The following is a 16,865-nucleotide window of genomic DNA, read 5'->3' on the forward strand; positions in this document are numbered from 1 at the left end:
CCGGCGTCGCCTCGCCGCAGGCGGCGTCACCGAACTTCAGCCTCGGCGATCCTCTCCACCCTCCCAGAGCCAGAGAAGAGGTTGGACCAGGAGACGCTGCCAGACCACTCCTGCTACGTGGCACCAGACTGGCTGTGTGCTCCCCCGGAGTTGGCCCACGGCGTGGGGAAGGATGCCGGGCTCCACTGCAACCCTGTGTCCCAGGGCGGAGCCGCGAGCTCGCCACTGCCCCGGCTCGGCGCACCAGCTTGGACCCGCCCCCAGTCAGACCAGCAGTCCTGCCTCCGGTCCAATCAGCGCCTCCATCATCTGCAGGCGGAGGAACCACGCCTACAGCCCAGCTGACAGAGCTCGCCGGTCTCCAGGCGGAGCTTGGCCGGATCCGTCAGCTCGTCAGCCTCCAGGAGTTCTAGCTGGAAACCCTTTCCTCCCCGCATCACCAGGAGAAGGTGTTGGTCCAGTCAGCAGCTCCCTCGTCACAGGACCAAAGGATCGAGCCTGCAGTCCACCCAGCAGAGCTCGCCGGTCTCCGAGCTGAGCTGGCCCAACTCCATCAGACCCTCAGTCTCCAGGAGCTCCAGCTGGACAGTCTGTCCTCCCTACTCTCCCAGTTTCCGGCGCCTCCAGTTCGGTCCGCTCTGGTCCCGGCGGTGACCCAAGAGGCTCTTCCCCCGGGCCGGCCAGTCCAAAAGTCGGCAGCTCCTCCTGCAGCACCTCCACCTCCACTCCAGAAGTCGACGGTTCCAGTCCAGAAGTCGGCGGTCCAGAAGTTGGCGGTGCTGAAGTTGGCGGTCCAGAAGTCGGCGGGCGGTCCAGAAGCCGACGCCCCCGGACCAGAAGCTGACGCCCCCGGACCAGAAGCCGACGCCCCCGGACCAGAAGCCGACGCCCCCGGACCAGAAGTCGACACCCCCGGACCAGAAGTCGACGCCCCCAGACCAGAAGTTGACGGAGGTCGACGCCTCTTCCAGTCCTGTGGTGGACGCCTCTTCCAGTCCTGATGTCGACGCCTTCTCGTGTCCTGAAGTCGACGCCTCCTCGTGTCCTGAAGTCGACGCCTCCTCGTGTCCTGAAGTCGACGCCTCCTAATGTTCTGAAGTCGACGTCTCATCCACTCCAGAGGTCGACGCCTCATCCACTCCAGACGACGCCTCATCCACTCCAGAGGTAGACGCTCTTTCCAGTCCAGAGGTAGACGCTCTTTCTAGTCCAGAGGTCGACGCTCTTTAGTCCAGAGGTCAACGCTCCTTCGTGTCCAGCGGTTGACGCTCCTTCGTGTCCAGCGGTTGACGCTCCTTTGTGTCCAGCGGTCGACGCTCCTTCGTGTCCAGAGGTCGACGCTCCCTCGTGTCCAGAGGTCGACGCTCCCTCGTGTCCAGAGGTCGACGCTCCCTCGTGTCCAGAGGTCGACGCTCCCTCGTGTCCAGAGGTCGACGCTCCCTCGTGTCCAGAGGTCGACGCTCCCTCGTGTCCAGAGGTCGACGCGCCCTCCAGTCCAGAGGTTCACGCGCCCTCCAGTCCAGAGGTCGACTCCGTCTCCAGTCCAATGACCCCATTTGCAGTCCAGTGGTAGACGCCGTCTCCAGTCCAGCGGTAGACGCCGTCTCCAGTCCCGCGGTCGACGCCGTCTCCAGTCCCGCGGTCGACGCCGTCTCCAGTCCCGCGGTCGATGCCGTCTCCAGTCCCGCGGTCGACGCCGTCTCCAGTCCCGCGGTCGACGCCGTCTCCAGTCCCGCGGTCGACGCCGTCTCCAGTCCCGCGGTCGACACCGTCTCCAGTCCCGCGGTCGACGCCGTCTCCAGTCTCAGTGGTCGACGCCGTCTCCAGTCCCAGTGGTCGACGCCGTCTCCAGTCCCAGTGGTCGACGCCGTCTCCAGTCCCGTGAACGACGCCGTCTCCAGTCCCGTGAACGACGCCGTCTCCAGTCCCGTGGTCGACGCCGTCTCCAGTCCCGAGGATGCCGCCTCCAGCCCAGGGGCCGACGCCTCCAGCCCAGGGGCCGACGCCACCACCTCCAGCCCTGGGGCCGACGATGCCTCCTCCAACCCTGAGGTCGTCGCCGCCGCGTCCAGAAGTCAAAGACTTGTCCTCCGGCATCTCTGCCTCCGGTCACCGCCAGTCCTGCCCTCACCAGACGTGGGCCCCCAAGAGCCAGTCGTCGCCTCCTCCTCTGCCACAGACGCAGGCCTCCAAGAGCCTGTCGTCGCCTCCTTCTCTGCCGCAGATGCAGGCCCCCGAGAGCCCGTCGTCGCCCCCTCCTCTGTCGCAGACGCAGGCACCCAAGAGCCCGTCGTCAAATCCTCCTCTGCCGCAGATGCAGGCCCCCAAGAGCCAGTCGTCACCTCCTCCTCTGCCCCAGACGCAGGTCCCCGGACTCTACTGGTCCCTGCCTCCTCTCCATCGGTCCCTCTGTCCCTCTTGGCCCTCCCTCCGGGTCCAACCCTGCTCCGTGTCCCTGTGGGCATCTGGAATCCGCCATTTTGGGGGGGGGGGGGACTGTCACACCCTGTCCTGTGTCCCCGTTTGGTTCAGCCATGTGTCTCTACTTGCTCCCACCTGCCTCTCGTTTTCCAATCACCCAAGCTCCCAGCCCTCTTGTATTTAAACCCCTTCAGTTCTGTGTCTCGTGTTGGATCATTGTTTCTATGTCAGCGTGTTCCCAATTAAAATCCCTGTTTTAATGTTCCTGTCTGCCTGCCTGCCTCCTTCTTCACCCGCGTGTGGATCCTCACCCCCATCTCACTCACCAGCACGCCTGACAGAAGGCACCATACAAGAAAAAAAAAACTCTTCATCTACTAAATACCTTGAAATGAAATGTTTCAAATCTGACTGAATTATGGGAGGTTTTACAAGATGTAATTTGTTTATGTAGCTTTTAGAACACAAACCAAAAATCAATAATTTCCAAATAATTCATCAGAGAGCAAAACTGAAACAAAAGCTATTAATAATTGTAATAAATAAACTTAATATAACATTGAACACAATAAAATATGAAATCTTGTATTGATGATGGAGAACTACAGCTAATATCCTGCAGGAGTCTGTGCTGCATTTTCCCTGTTGTGCATTAATTTTAAACACTGTAACTTGGATAAAGATTTTGTCACAAATGATAGCCTATATTGTAACACATATATCAATTTCATTATGTACAGAGCCTGGACCTTCCCAATGTCAGGTTTGGTCAGGACAAAGTATATATGTATTCATGCAAAATTGTCCAACTTTAAAATTTTATGTAACCCTAACTGACTCCGGTGTGTGCTTATTCATTTTGCGTCTATGATGAAGCCATGGAGACTTAATAAAGAAGTCACCTTGTGAGCAGTGAATCCTTAATTTTTATCAGTCATACAGAAATACTTGATTTCAAGAGGAAAGACAGCTGAAAATGTAGTTATGTAAAGCTTTGACACAACACAGAAATTTAATTAGATATCCAAATTTGAATTTTATCATCAAATAAAATCTTAGAATAAATAAACACATTTTAAGGGAGTAATAGGGAAAAGGTGATTAACACCTTTCAGCATGTGCATTTCCTGCTTTTTCCAGCAGTGATATTGCTAATTCTGTTGAAGGAAATTCACTGTTTAACGAGAGACAGCTGGTGAAAATGATATGTAAATAAGTAAGAATGCATGTAGACCTACATAATTAAGCAAAACTGAAAACCTAATATAAAGGATATATATTATATTTTTTCTCCCTTCGAATCTGGCCAGCTATGGACGAGCCCCCGGGGGCCCGACTTGATATTTTTTCATGGGGCCCAAAATCTCTGGCAGCCCCCTTGCTCATAGGACCAGGGCCCACCTGATAGGCGGGCATACATTAAAGCTCTTCAGTCATTGGTCGTTGTCAAGGACTAACTCCCTATAGGCGAGGCTTAAATGGCGGAGCCATACTACATAGAAATGGCATCTCCTAGCTGGGCACACTTCCAAAACACCTTATTAAGAAAGTAAAAACAGTTTTTAGACATTTTATCTCATTTTTAGTTCAAGGCAGAAAATATTTCTGGAAAAATGCACCACTTGAAATAAGTTAAACATTCTTAAATGCCCACCGGTACACTTGGTACCAGGGCAGCCTAGGTCACAGGTCGATGATAGATTTTGTAGTCGTATCATCTGACCTGCGGCCGTATGTTTTGGACACCCGAGTGAAGAGAGGGGCGGAGCTGTCAACTGATCACCACCTGGTGGTGAGTTGGATCAGATGGCAAGGGAACATGCCGCGTAGACCTGGCAGACCCAAACGCATAGTGAGGGTCTGCTGGGAACGCCTGGCAGAAGAACCTGTCAAGACGGTCTTCAACTCCCACCTCCGGCAGAGCTTTGACCACGTCCCGAGAGCAGTGGGGGACATTGAGTCCGAGTGGGCCTTGTTCCACTCTGCGATTGTCGAGGCGGCTGTTGCTAGCTGTGGTCGTAAGGTGGCCGGTGCCAGTCGTGGTGGCAACCCCCGTACCCGCTGGTGGACACCAGAGGTTCGGGGAGCCGTCAGGCTGAAGAAGGAGGCCTACAGGGCGTGGCTGGTCTGTGGGTCTCCGGAGGCAGCAGACAGGTACCGGATAGCCAAGCGGGGTGCAGCAGTGGCAGTTGCCGAGGCAAAATCTCGGGCGTGGGAGGAGTTTGGTGAGGCCATGGAGAAAGACTATTGATCGGCTCCAAAGAGGTTCTGGCAAACTGTCCGGCGCCTCAGGAGAGGAAGGCAGCAACTCGCTCACACTGTTTACAGTGGGGATGGGGAGCTGCTGACGTCAACTGGGGCAATAGTCGGACGGTGGAAGGAATATTTTGAGGAGCTCCTCAATCCCACCAATGCGCATTCCGAGGAGGAACCAGAGCTGGGAGGCCTGGGGATGGACTGTCCGATCTCGGGGGCAGAAGTTGCTGAGGTAGTCAAACAACTACACAGCGGCGGAGCCCCGGGGGCGGATGAGGTTCGTCCTGGGTATCTCAAGGCTATGGATGTTGTAGGGCTGTCATGGTTGACACGTCTCTACAACATTGCGTGGTCATCGGGGGCAGTTCCTAGGGAGTGGCAGACCGGGGTGGTGGTCCCCATCTTTAAGAAGGGTGACCTGAGGGTGTGTTCCAACTATAGGGGGATCACACTCCTCAGCCTCCCTGGAAAGGTCTACTCCAAGGTACTGGAGAGGAGGGTCCGATCGATAGTTGAATCTCAGATAGAGGAGGAGCAATGTGGTTTTCGTCCTGGCCGTGGAACTGTGGACCAGCTCTATACCCTTGCAAGGGTGATGGAGGGGGCATGGGAGTTTGCCCAACCAATCCACATGTGCTTTGTGGATTTGGAGAAGGCTTATGACCGTGTCCCCAGGGGCACCCTGTGGGGGACGCTCCAGGAGTATGGGGTGGGTGGCTCTCTGTTAAGGGCCATTCAGTCCCTTTACCAGAGGAGCGTGAGTTTGGTCCGCATAGCCGGTAGTAAGTCGGACCTGTTCCCAGTGAGGGTTGGACTCCGCCAGGGCTGCCCTTTGTCACCGGTTCTGTTCATCACTTTTATGGACAGAATTTCTAGACGCAGCCGTGGTGTGGAGTGTGTCGAGTTTGGTGGCAGGAGAATCTCGTCTCTGCTTTTTGCGGATGATGTGGTCCTCCTAGCTTCATCCAGCTCTGACTTTCAGCTCTTGCTGGGTAGGTTCGCGGCCGAATGTGAAGCGGCTGGGATGAGGATCAGCACCTCCAAATCTGAGACCATGGTTCTCGACCGGAAAAGGGTGGCTTGCCACCTCCGGGTCGGGGGAGAGGTCCTACCTCAAGTGGAGGAGTTTAAGTATCTCGGGGTCTTGTTCACGAGTGAGGGTAGGAGGGATCGGGAGATCGACAGGCGGATTGGTTCGGCGTCTGCAGTGATGCGGACGCTGAGCCGATCTGTCGTGGGGAAGAGGGAGCTGAGCCAGAAAGCCAGGCTCTCGATTTACCGGTCGATCTACGTCCCAATCCTCACCTATGGTCATGAGCTTTGGGTAATGACCGAAAGAACGAGATCGCGGATACAAGCGGCCGAAATGAGTTTCCTCCGTAGGGTGGCCGGGCTCAGCCTTAGAGATAGGGTGAGGAGCTCGGACATTCGGGAGGGACTCGGAGTAGAACCGCTGCTCCTCCGGATCGAAAGGAGCCAGTTGAGGTGGTTTGGGCATCTGGTCAGGATGCCTCCTGGACGCCTCCCCGGGGAGGTGTTTCGGGCATGTCCTGCCGGCAGAAGGCCCCCGGGTCGACCCAGGACACGTTGGAGAGGTTACATCTCCAATCTGGTCCGGGAACGCCTTGGGGTCCTGCCGGAGGAGCTGGTGGACAAGGCCGGGGAGAGGACAGCCTGGAGCTCCCTAGTTGGGATGCTGCCCCCGCGACCCGGACCCGGATAAGCGGAGGAAGACGAGACGAGACGAGATTCTTAAATGTGATCGGAATGTTCTTGTTCTGTAAAAAACATCTGCCAATGGGGTAAAGCTAAAATTCCTAAAATTGTCATATGAAACTGTTTTTTCAGTGCAGTTTTTGAAAGATGGTGGACACAAGTAGACCTCTTTAGAAAATTTAGGCAGCAAAAGAAAAGTACCAGAAAAACAATAGATATTTGTGAATTACATTAGATCTTTAGAAATAAAGGAGTTGACTTTGGCATGAGAGTTTAATCTGGTTAGTAGAAATATGAACAGGAGTAAAATATTTAGGCACAGCAGCTTTATTGATAGAACACATTTTATGCACAGAGGCAATTCAATGTGCTTCCCAGGAGCAAGAATAGCACGAACATTAAAATAACATGACAGCACAATTAAAATATGCAAATAAATGTGGATCAAAACTAATTTCTGATTTAAGAATCAGATAAAAATCAAAGGTAAAGGCTGAGCAGTTACAGTGCAGAAGGTGTGGCATACATTCTTTCAAAGGCTGATGAAAGTTTTCAATTTTTATTTAAAAGTTACTAGAGATGGGGCACATTTGAGGTCATGAGGAAGCTGATTCCTTCTGTGTGCAGATGAGTAGCTAAAAGCAGCGTCACCCTGTTTGGTTCTGACTTGGGGTTCTGTAGCTGATGGCTTCCCAAGGATCTTGGAGCCCTGCTAGGCGTGTATACAGGAAGGAGATCTGACATGTATTTTGGCCCCATGCCATTGAGTGATTTATACACTAGTAGTAGCACTTTGAAATTGATTCTGTAGGTAACCAGTGTAGAGATTTGATGTGCTCGCTTCTCTTGTTCTTGTTCAGACTCTAGCAGCAACATTCTGAATAAGCTGCAGTTGCTTCACAGCTTTATTGGGAAGACCAGTCAAAAGAGATGAACACATGAATGAGTTTCTCTGGGTCTTGTCTAAACATGAGTAGCCTGGCCGGCCATGCCAATTCTTCCTTATGGTAAGCAAAGGCCCTGGTAACACTTCCATTCAAATAAGCCCACCCCCTGAGAATTCGAACCAAGCCAATCAGCGCTGAGCAGCGTACGTCACACACTGCAACTGTCAGGCGTGCCGGTGAGTGAAATGGAGGTGAGGATCCACACGCGGGTGAGGAAGGAGGCAGGCAGGCAGACAGGAACATTTAAAGGGTTTTAATGAGACATGCAGGACAATGAAACAATGAACCAACCAGACAAAATGGACTAACAGGGTTTGTATGCAGGAGGAGCTGGGACCTTGGGTGATTGGGAGACGAGAGGCAGGTGGGAGCAATTAACATGAACACAGGACTGAACCGAATGGGGAGACAGGACAGGGTGTGACAGCAACGCTAAGTTCCTCATAAGCAAAGAAAATGGTGTCTGAAGCGGAGTTCGTGGTGCCTTTTTCCACTGTCCTAAATGACTTTGACACGTCTATAAAAACCACAAAAGAAACACTAAATGTCTTCCTTCTAAACAAAGATGTTTGCATGTGCTACCAGCTGGATTTGGAAAAAAGTTTAATATACCAGCTAAAAAACTACAGCATTGCTCGATACGGTCATCATTTCCACCATTTTTCTTATTTTTGAGCTGGCTAGTCCCACTCCGCATGGTGCGCTCTGCCTCTGAGCATCCAGACTTGTCCTCTATTAAGGATAGAGACAGGGCAAGTCTGACAGGCCAAGTAGGACATGAGACCTCTGAGACATGCTATTTGATGAAGATGATTTAGTAATAGCCTTAATGTGTCCAGTGAAGCTCAAGTCTGAATCATTTATGACACAAGGCTTTGTATAACGAGTCATTGTTTTAAATAGTTTTATCTGCTTTATACCACAGTAATAAGACTATATATGTCCAGGTGAGCTGGATTTCTTTTACACTAAATATAACAAGAAAACAAGCACTTACACTAGATTTTTTTTAAACATAGATTTCATGTTGACTGCTGTCGGCATCCACTATCAAATAGCCACATTTGAGGCCTCACAGAGACGATGCCTGCGTCACTTTCGCTGAGTGACTTGAACTGTTGAGTACACAATTTCATCTTGGGCATCATCTGAAAAAAGAAAAAAAGGAATTTAAATTGAATCTCTGCCAAAAAGAAACATTTTCAACACTTACATCAGACTCTTTAACCTGAAAAAGGGAGAAGAATAAAAACACAGTCTGGCTTTGTGAGAAGAGATGTTTCTGTTGTTTGTTTCTCACCTTGTTTAACAGTCGTGGGTGGCACTTTCCTTTTAAGGCACTTGATACCAAGAAACACAATCAGTAGGAAAAGTAGAATGAGAGCAAGTCCCATCAGAACCACAGCCACAAAAGTGAAACCTAAAACATGCAAAATGTCAAGTGAGATAAGCTATTAACATGACAGATCAGATCATTTATCAGAAGAACTCTCATGGAGGAAGTGTAAAAACATATAAATAAGCAAATAAAGCAGTAAACAGATGACCTTTACAGCTTGTTAGGGTGATGGATGCTGTTTCACTGCTGATGTTGTTGTGAACTTCACACGTCAGATTTCCTACCAGTTGACCATGCAGGCGTAGGGTGACGTGTGCACTGCTTTCATTATCTGTTCTTTGAGGTTTCGTCTTCATCAGTAGGAATTTGTCCAAAAACAAAATCAACTCTGCATCTTCTCCTTCTGCTGAACAGTTCACTGTCATTTGTTCTGCTGACGAACACGTCTGAGACACGGATGTCTCTGATACAGGAGCTGAGAGACAATTAAACTATTTAGATTTTTAAGCACAATCAAATGTAATATTATATTATTTTGTCATTATGTACACCATTTCTGATTGTAACAACATACCTTGATTTATTAACATTTGCAACATGTAAAAAGTTTAAATAAATAAGTGAATATAACAAATGACTAGCTTAAAAAAGTTGTATATGTTTTACTTATGTTTGTACCAACCCTGAATTTTTATATGGATGTTGATTCCCTTCAGTGATTTACCGTTAGACATGGAATGTATTTCCAGCCGATAAACTCCAGCTGTATCCTTAGTTGTCTTATTAACTACAAGAGCTCCAGTGTTGAAATATCTAAACGTATATTTTTCATTCCAATCAAAGGATGCATTATTACGAACACGTAATATTATTTGTTTATTCTTTTTCAATGTTGTCTTCCAGGTTGGTTCAGTTGGCAGATGAAGAATCAGTGGTTCTCCAAGTTCCGCAAAACACGTTTGGCCTTCGGTAGCGTTAGCTAAGTCACACTCCTTCAGCCCTGAAAGAAATGGTAAATAAAAACGTAAGCCAAAAATATTTGAAGAAAAAAATAAACAACAACATTCCCTTGTTCAATTATGAATTTAAAGGCTGAACTCTGACCTCAACATCAGTCATAGGAGAGTGTTTTAGTTCTTTTATATTTTTATTTCTTTAGAACAGATTTTGATAGGTTGCTTTTTGAGATTTTTTAGCCTACTCATATTGCAGCTTTTTATTACTTATGTCATTTTGTTATATATAAAATTTTGTTTGCTGTTTTAAAAAAAATAAGTGTGACAAAATATGTGTAGAGAAGTGAAAATATTTTCACATAACTATTTAATAAAATAACTTATTTCCTATCGTCTGCTAAAGGGGTTTCCAAACTTTTGAAGACAAGCGCCAACATTGTCAAGTTAAGAGTCATTCAAGTGAACTTTATTGTACTTTATTTTTTTATCGCAAAAACCAATTCAGGATCATCTTTTTATTTCTCCTACATAAAATTGGGCATAATATTAGTATAAATTAACATGAAAATGTTCAAAGGTGTTGATCAACATCAGCCAGCTAAAAGATATTTCACTGTTAAATAAGTACAATTGGGGGTTTCATTTTGGACATGCCTGGTCTAGCAGAACAAAGTATTGTTTTCTATTTCACGAACATGTATTACAGAATCAACCAGCACACAAAAATGCTTAGTATGAAAAGTTCGACATAATACTTGGGTAGGTAACTGAAAATGACAATTACATAACTCTGTATTATCTCTGTATTGTACAGGTGCTGGCCAGTAAATTAGAATATCATCAAAAGGTTGAAAATATTTCAGGAATTCCATTCAAAACGTGAAACTTGTACATTATATTCATGCAATGCACACAGACCAATGTATTTCCGATGTTTATTACGTTTAATTTTGATATTTATAGGTGACAACCAATGAAAACATCAAATCTGGTATCTCAGAAAATTAGAATATTCTAAAGGCCAATGAAAAAATGTTTGTTTCTCTAATGTTGGCCAACTGAAAAGAATGAACATGAAAAGAATGTGCATGTATAGCACTCAATACTTAGTCGGGGCTCCTTTTGCCTCAATAACTGCAGTAATGCGGCGTGGCATGGACTCGATCAGTCTGTGGCACTGCTCAGGTGTTATGAGAGCCCAGGTTGCTCTGATAGTCGTCTTCAGCTCCTCTGCATTGTTGGGTCTAGCGTATTGCATCCTCCGCTTCACAATACCTCATAGATTTTCTATGGGGTTAAGGTCAGGCGAGTTTGCTGGCCAATCAAGGACAGGGATACCATGGTCCTTGAACCAGGTGCTGGTGGTTTTGGCACTGTGTGCAGGTGCCAAGTCCTGTTGAAAGGTGAAGTCTGCATCCCCATAAAGTTGGTCAGCAGCAGGAAGCATGAAGTGCTCTAAAACTTCCTGGTAGACGGCTGCATTGACCCTGGACCTCAGGAAACAGAGTGGGCCAACACCGGCAGATGACATGGCACCCCACACCATCACTGACGGTGGAAACTTTACACTGGACCTCATGCAACGTGGATTCTGTGCTTCTCCGCTCTTCCTCCAGACTCTGGGTCCTTGATTTCCAAAGGAAATGCAGAACTTGCTTTCATCAGAAAACATAACTTTGGACCACTCAGCATCAGTCCAGTCCTTTTTGTCCTTGGCCCAGGCGAGACGCTTCTTGCGCTGTTTCATGTTCAAGAGTGGCTTGACACACGGAATGCGACACCTGAATCCCATGTCTTTCATGAGTCTCCTCGTGGTGGTTCTTGAAGCGCTGACTCCAGCTGCAGTCCACTCTTTGTGGATCTCCCCCACATTTTTGAATGGGTTTGTCGTCACAATTCTCTGCAGGGTGCGGTTATCCCTAGAGCTTGTACACTTTTTTCTACCACATTTTTTCCGTCCCTTCGCCTGTCTGTTAATGTGCTTGGACACAGAGCTCTGCGAACAGCCAGCTTCTTTAGCAATCACCTTTTGTGTCTTGCCCTCCTTGTGCAAGGTGTCAATGATTGTCTTTTGGACAGCTGTTAAGTCAGAAGTCTTCCCCATGATTGTGGTGCCTTCAAAACAAGACTGAGGGACCTTTTAAAGGCCTTTGCAGGTGTTTTGAGTAAATCAGCTGATTAGAGTGGCAGCAGGTGTCTTCTATATTCAGCCTTTTCAGAATATTCTAATTTTTTGAGATACCAAATTTGGAGTTTTCATTAGTTGTCACTTATGAATATCAAATTTAAATGTAATGAACATTGGAAATACATTGGTCTGTGTGCATTGCATGAATATAATGTACAAGTTTCACGTTTTGAATGGAATTACTGAAATATTTTCAACCTTTTGATGATATTCTAATTTACTGGCCAGCACCTGTATTTTACATTTTTATAGGCGATTCAGCAAAACAGTAAATTGCTGTTTCTTGAAGTACCTAAGACTTGATTAAAAGTATAAAATATGAAGTGTACCTTTTGCCAGAGCGGCCATTTCCAGAGCAGCGATCACCAAGTAAACCAAAAGCATCGTCTACAACAAAAATCAAACCATGAACAAGAAATTATAAAATCATTTTCAGCATAAGAGGGCATGTTTATAATGTGATCATAGTGTTATTACCTATAGGTTGCCTTATACATTTATTTTAGATATGGTGTCAATTTCTTCCATAGAACCAAGTAAAGATTCATACCGTATAGTCAAATAGAATAGTTATGAAATATTCAAAAATTACTAGTTTGGTGGTAGTGAACTGATTGTGTATTTTCATAGAAAATAAATCAGTGTTAAAATAAGGTTTTCATACTCACCAGCAACAGCAGCCTGAGACTGAGACTAATCATGAGGCAGATGTGTTTCACTGAAGACAGAGCAGATTATCAGATCTTCTCTGTGATGAGAACAAGGAAGCATTTCTCCAAAAAACATCTGAGACAAGATTTTTTTTTATCCTTTTTTCATTTTCATGGCAGTGAGTTACTGTAAAGTTAGAATTACAGTTCTTTTGTGTGTGGGAGATTTTTAAATTGATTTTATTTTATTTTTGACTTATGTATACATATATTTGTTTTCCTTTCCTTGCATTTTAAATTACTTTAATTATTTTATGTATTTCAATACATGTAGACATATTGACTACTGGGGTCTTATTAGATATTTGAAATGGCCCAAAATGTTCTACTTTAATTTAGCAAAATTACTGAAAGAACATACGTGTTACAAAATAGTTTGTAATCAGACACAAAAACACATTTAATCAAAACATCTTTTGAAAACACAATTCAACTTTATTTTCATTTTATAACTTATTGTAGAACAGAAATAGAAAACAAATGTGGTTACAAACCTGCACTAGAGGTTAACTGAATGTTTTACCACTATGGCTTCCAGTGTTCAGCTATCAAGAGGGAAAAGTGGAAGCACAGGTAGGGGTGCCATTTGTAAAGTCAAACAGTCATAATCTAATAGCAATATTTTTGGTTATTTAGCATATCATAAGAAAAAATTGGGAGTTCACTTTTTCAAAGTCATATTTTCATCATGTTATTCATACATTTATAAATGTTAAAGTTTCCAAATAAATATTTAGTTAGCAAGCTAAATGTTTAATTTGTAGTTAAATATTTCTTTTTTAAACTAAATATTTAGGTCTGATCTAAATATTTAGTTTGTAAAAGAAATATTTAATTCACTAACTAAATATTTAATTTACTAATTGAATATTTATTTTGGAACTAAATATGTAATTTGTAAATTAAATATTTATTTTCCGATATAAATATTTAGATCCCAGCTAAATATTTATTTTGAGGCTAAAAATTTAGTTTGCAAAATCAGTATTTGGGAAATAAACATTTAAGTCTGACCCAAAAATATAAAATATAGTGTGGAGCTAAATAACATCATGGAAAATAAATATTTAGCTGGTAATTAAATATTTAGCTAATATGCAAATTTGCTTGCCAATAAGTGGAAGGTGGTTACCAAAATAAAAGCTGGATCTAGCTAACGTCTTTATAAACTCTTGCTCCGAACCAGAATTTGTTTTATCTCCGGTTCTATTCTTCTGAACATGTCCGACGTGTTGACCCTGGTCCGAAGATGTCGCAGGGTACACAGTGTCTGGCTTAACTCTGAAGGAGTTTTGCGTCTTACTTAACTCAAAATCAATAACTCTGAAGGAGTTTTGCATCAGCTGGTTACATATGTGTTTATTTGAAGCTATTCTATCGGCGTGACAGAACAGCAGGTGGAGGTTCAGGGTGGCCGTCCCTTATTTTCAGAATGGTGGTTGGTTCATGAACTGAAGTTACAGCTACGGAAGATTTAGTTTAGACAAACCCACAGAACACGCCTTCTCAGAGCAAGAAAGCTTTGATTATGGGGAAAAACATGTGAGAGCAGTTTAACCTTTACCCTGGATAAGCCCTCTGCATTGGATGGATGAAGTGGAAGATGACTTTCTGGTTTACTGAACACACATAACCGATTGTCACAAAAATCATTATTATACCCAACGCATAATAATTCATTTCAGTAATTAAAATACATTTACTGAACCAAGTGATTATTTATGATGATAATAATAACAGTAATAAAGTCAAAGAGTTTATTAAAATTATTATTTAAAATTATTATTGTGATCTTGAAGTGTCCTTCATTCTGGGACGGAACAGCAGCAGATAAAGATGATTTTCAGCGGCCATCATGGCTCCTGGATTAATCTGTGGAACCAAACGTTACAGTCTGACCCAGCTTGACCCAGCTGGGAAAATGTGACCTTTGTCACAAATTAGAGGCCATTTGTGACGCTACATAAATAAAACTTCGAGCTCTATCGTTTAAAATTCCTTCTCCCTTCAGCTCAGCGGTTCCACGGTTGCTAGGCGAATGTTCGCCGAGGGAGTGGCGGGAATAATGAAGGCTAGGCCTGTCCAAATTCACAGCCGTTAACATCCGGTCTACTCGGCCGACGGAGTGCCCAGCCCACGTCGGCCAAGTAGGCTGGGTCCTTCGAAGGATGCAGACCCTGGATTGAGACACAGCGAGTGTTAAATATTAGCATATGATGAAATGAAACATTTAAACTCACTACCAATACATTATAGTGCAAACACACCATGTGTGAAGCTTATCGGAGGCATCTCTTCACCTTAGACATGTAAACATGTTGTCTGATAGAGGCTAGTCAAACCACATTTCCATTATCCAGTTTTCTATTTCCTGCTTAAGCGAAAGACCAGCATGCTTTTGCAGCCGAGAACAAGAACAAAGGCTTTCATAAATAGAATCAGAATCAGAATCAGAATGAATTTTATTGCCAGCGCTCAGATCAGAGCATAGGAACATATAGATTAGTATTACTATGTGCAGACATTCAGTGGCCTAAAATTATTTAAAATAGGAACACGTGATTTCAGAAACTCCTTGCTTTCAAGTGCCCCTTTTTTGGTGTGAAAATTCCAACATTGAATTAGTCTTTTAGATTCCTGCTGACAAAAAACAAAATCTGTAAGTCTGTAAAATCCTGCGACAGTTGAAGAGCAGAAAGAAAAAGGGTTCCCCATGTGGCTTATTCCAGTACAAGTACAAGTTGTTCTTCATGCCGCATCCTTGTACTCAAAGTTAGATGCATTCTTGATACACCTAATTTTTAAAGCATTACTTTTTATTGATTTCTATGGTATTACATGCCCAGATTAGAAAACCTGTGTGTGAATGATGTAAGTTGCAAGTGCACAGAGACTTGTTCCTAAAGTTCCAGTACAACACAGCAGTGCTTGCTTTTTCTTGTTTTTTAACTTGGTAGGGCACACTACAGAAACACTGGATGGATGGATGGATGGATGGATGGATGGATGGATGGATGGAAAGAAAGGTTGATGAATGAATAAAAGGAGTTACACATTGTTTAATGATCAGGTCTTGTTCAGCAACAATGGGGGTTGGGGGTAGGAGCTCTAATTCTGTAGAGCTAGGTTCTTTAGGGACTTTTTCTGTTGTCTTCTGTAGAAGGTTGGGGAATTTAGGCCACACACCAGGCATTTCTAGTACATTTTACAGCAAAGGATCCGATTGTCACCTCGTTGTATTGGGGCCAGATTATTCTTGCTGTTAAACCTTGCATTGGTGCAGGAATTAGGTTGTCTCTGTTCACGTACCTGATGCTACATGGCACTTCATGCAGTACTGGAGGGCTATGCTAGGGGCACAGTAGAGAACTCAGACCAGAAACAGAGCTGGGTTTTGGGGGTATAACCAAAACATAGCATCAAACGAAGAGTTCAGTAACTGGTTAATTTTGTGATCACGGCAGAAAAAAAGACAGCAACGGTACAGTAGATAGTATGAAAGACCTCTAAACCAGAGATGGAGTCACCATGGTAAATGTGTGTTGCTCATTTTGTCAACTCCACCTACTGGTTACTCGTATATTGCTGCATTTGGATGCACTGCGCTAATTTCGGGGGATGCGCACAAATGACGCTTCAAATCAATGCAAGTTACACATGTCAGCCATTTAGACACATGTACGCATTGTTAAACAGCAAGTATGTTCCCGCCCTCAGGGTAAAGCCTTACAATGCTTCATATGTACAGTAAAAGCCAAGTTTCTTGATTAGAGACCCTGCTCTCCTCCCTCCCATGAATGATGGCAGCACATGCTTGTACTGCAGCTTGGTTGACCCCCTTTGGGTTTTGAGTGCTTTTCTATATGTTTTGAAGACAGCCATATGTTGGAAACCAACAGATGGTGTGTACTGATGGTGAGGCCCAATAATAATTGCAGGACACTCTGGCCAATACGAGAATCTTTCAGTGAACGCAAAGAATCCCAGAAAAGATTACCACACCAACTGGGCTCTCTGTGGACTGTAGCCGACATCGGCCAGCAGCGAAAGTGAGGGCGAAAGCAGAAGTGGAGGCACTGACCATGCATGCTAAAGTCAAGCTAAGGAAGCTGCCTCACAAACCCCTACTTCCAAGCATTTATGTGGCAAATGTCAGATCGATGATGCCAAAAGAAGTGAGATTTGGATCTCTACATCTCTGAAAATAGCTATATCCAGAATTGTTGTGTGATGATTATCACAGAAAATTGGCTCCACCCACTTTTTCTCAGTGGCCTAGTGGTAGAGTGTCTACCCTGGGACTGGGAGATTCAAATCGAATTCAATTCAAAT

Source organism: Nothobranchius furzeri, chromosome 10 (assembly GCF_043380555.1).
Source record: "Nothobranchius furzeri strain GRZ-AD chromosome 10, NfurGRZ-RIMD1, whole genome shotgun sequence".
In the NCBI taxonomy this organism is placed as follows: Eukaryota; Metazoa; Chordata; class Actinopteri; order Cyprinodontiformes; family Nothobranchiidae; genus Nothobranchius; species Nothobranchius furzeri.